This window comes from Anopheles maculipalpis, chromosome 2RL, assembly GCF_943734695.1.
Source record: "Anopheles maculipalpis chromosome 2RL, idAnoMacuDA_375_x, whole genome shotgun sequence".
Lineage (NCBI taxonomy): Eukaryota > Metazoa > Arthropoda > Insecta > Diptera > Culicidae > Anopheles > Anopheles maculipalpis.
In genome coordinates this window covers 59,259,801-59,262,673 of record NC_064871.1, presented here as the reverse complement: position 1 = coordinate 59,262,673, position 2,873 = coordinate 59,259,801, and positions in this window count along the sequence as shown.

Here is a 2,873-nt window from a genome sequence, read left to right as displayed (position 1 = left end):
GAAATTCAGAATTCTCAGAAATCTCAGGAATCTCAGAAATATCAGAAATCACAGAAATCTCAGATATTTAAAAATTTCAGAATTCTCAGAAATCTCAGAAGACTCATAAATTTCAGAATTCTAAGAAATATCAGAAATATAAAAAAAATCAGAAATCTCAGAAATCTCTGAAATCTCAGAAATTTAAAATATCTCAGAATTCTTAGAAATTTCAGAAATCTTAGAATTTTTAAAAATCTCCGAAATCTCAGAATCTTTTGGATTTTCGAAATTCTCAGAATTTGCAGTAAATCACAGAATTTTTAAAAATCTCATAATATTTAGAAATCGCAGAAATCTCACAATTTTTTAAAAATCTCATTAAACTCAGAAATCTCAGAAATTTCAAAACTATCAGATTCCTCAAATATTTCGGAATTTTCCAAAATCTCATTATTATTAGAAATGTCAGAATTTTTGGAAATCTCAGAAATCTTAGGTATATCAGAAATCTCAAAAATCTCAGAATTCTTATTTCAAATTGCAAATTCTAAGAATTTAACGATATCTCAGAAATATCAGAAAGCTCAGAATTCTCAGAAATGTTGGAAAACTCAGATATATAATAAATCTCAAACATCTCAGAAATATCTGAAAACTCAGAAATATCCGAATTTTCAAAAATCTAAGAAATCTCTAATACCTCAGAAATTTAAAAAATCTCAGAAATCTCAGATATCTCAGATTTTTCAAAAATCGCAGAATTCTCAGAAATTTTGGAAATCTCAGAGACCTCTGAAATCTCATAAATTTAAAAAATCTCAGAATTCTCGGAAATCTAAAAATTTTCAAAAATCTCAATATTGCGTTAGCAAACGTACGGTGATATTGCACTTTTATTCCGAAATAATTCACTCGCGAAGTTAGCGTTTTCTTTACTACACTTTATTTTCGTAGTTCTCGATTATATCGTGGTACGGTGTGTGGTGTGGCGTTAAAAAAATTCCACTGTTTTTTGCGCGCGTTGATGTTGGAAAAAAGAGGTCGATGAATCGCAAATTCGTGGACTTGCGATCCGCTCGATCCTGATTCAAGCGGATCCGCATTCGAGCAGTCACGCTTGGTGTCACGCCTGACATTCAAGCAAAGAATGTCCTGAGCAAACGCTTTGCAAATCAAAAACAATAGCATTCTCCCCCCAGTCAATTGCCCGGAAGCGTTTGACTTTTCAGTTGGTTATTGTGTCGTGACCATGCGGTTTTCGGTTATCAGTGCGTGCTTTGTTCTTAGTGCTGCTGGCTGTTGATGACCCGTGGGTAAGTATTACTCGCTTGTTGTACATCTAATACAGGTATCTTCGTGGCCGGCCGCTCGTAGATTCCGGTGTTATTAGCTATTGTTGCGCGTCGGACTTGCCCGTCCTTCGACTGGATGACTGCAACCACCCGTCCTTTGGGCCATGTGTTTCGGGGAAGGTTTGGATCCACGATCAAAACAACGTCACCCTCCTTAATCGGACGAACCTGGTGATGCCACTTGGCCCTGCGCGTTAAAGTCGGTAAGTAGTATGCCACCCATTTTTTCTAGAAGAGATTCGCCATAACCTCTGATGCCTTCCAGGTGGTTTTTAGAGTTGCAGCGTCGTCACTAAGTACTGCTTTCGGGGCCTCGCCGTTTGCTGTTCCTAACAGGAAGTGATTCGGAGTTAAAGGGAGTTCGGATTCGCAGTCTAGTGGTACCTGCGTTAAAGGGCGGGAATTAAGCATCGCTTCGATCTCCGTTGGAGCAGTAGTCAACATTTCGTCGGTCGGTACGACATTTCGTCGGGTCGGTAGAGAACGCCCCAACGTTTTTCAACCCGACGACCAATGGCTACAGTGACCGGACCAAAGTTATCAACACCTACGAAAGAAAACGGCCTTTGATAAGTGGCAAGACGCTCGGGGGGAAGATTTCCCATCTCTGGAGGCTCCGGCTTGGTATCACGATTTTTGCAGCGCTGACACGTTCTACGGATGCGATTAAATTCGGCTTGCAGTCTCGGTATGTAGAATTTACATCTAATCGCATTTATCGCCGCATGATGATTTATGTGCTGGTATCTACGATGAAAATCTGCCAAAATTAGTGTTGTCACCTGATGTTGTCGCGGGAGAATCACTGGTCGCTTTGTAGATTCGCAAACCCAAGGACAATTTGTCAGACGTCCACGCATTCTCAGCACTCCGTTGTCGTCTATCTCAGGGGACAGCTTTGCCAGTATGCTCGTCTTTGGTTGTACTGGTTTCCATGGGCAGCGCTGTTCGCGTGTGTCGCGTGCGTCGGTTAATTGTCGTATCTCCTGTTGATAAGCATCGAGTTGTGCCAAACGAATAATAGCATGCGCCGCTTTTTCCAGCTCGCCTTGCGTTAACGGTCCTGTTTTTCTAGACGTTTTCTTGGAGACGATAAAGGAGACAAATCTACAGACGTAGGCTACTGACCTTAACAAGCGGTTCCACGAGAAGAAACGTTCGAGCTGAATCCATGGCTTCGTATTGGTAGTGTGATGCTTCACGTGTAAGCGTACCTCCTCCATCGTGTCGGTGGGATATTGTTCAGGGGCTGGCCACTCGCTTTCGGGCTTCTACAGGCACTCCGGACCGCGAAACCAACGACTATCCGGATCTGCAGTTGGCACCTTCTGCCACTTGGTTCCATCGTCCGCTACGTTTATCTTCGTTGATAACCAGCGCCACTCATGAACAGAAGTCGTCTCCAGGAGTTCACCTACTCGGAAGGCAACGAACTGGCTAAATCGGCGATGGTCTGATCTCAACCAACACACAACGTCACGGGAATCGGTTCAGTAAAAGGTGCGTTCAACGGTTATTCGGTGTTGTGTGATAATGGCT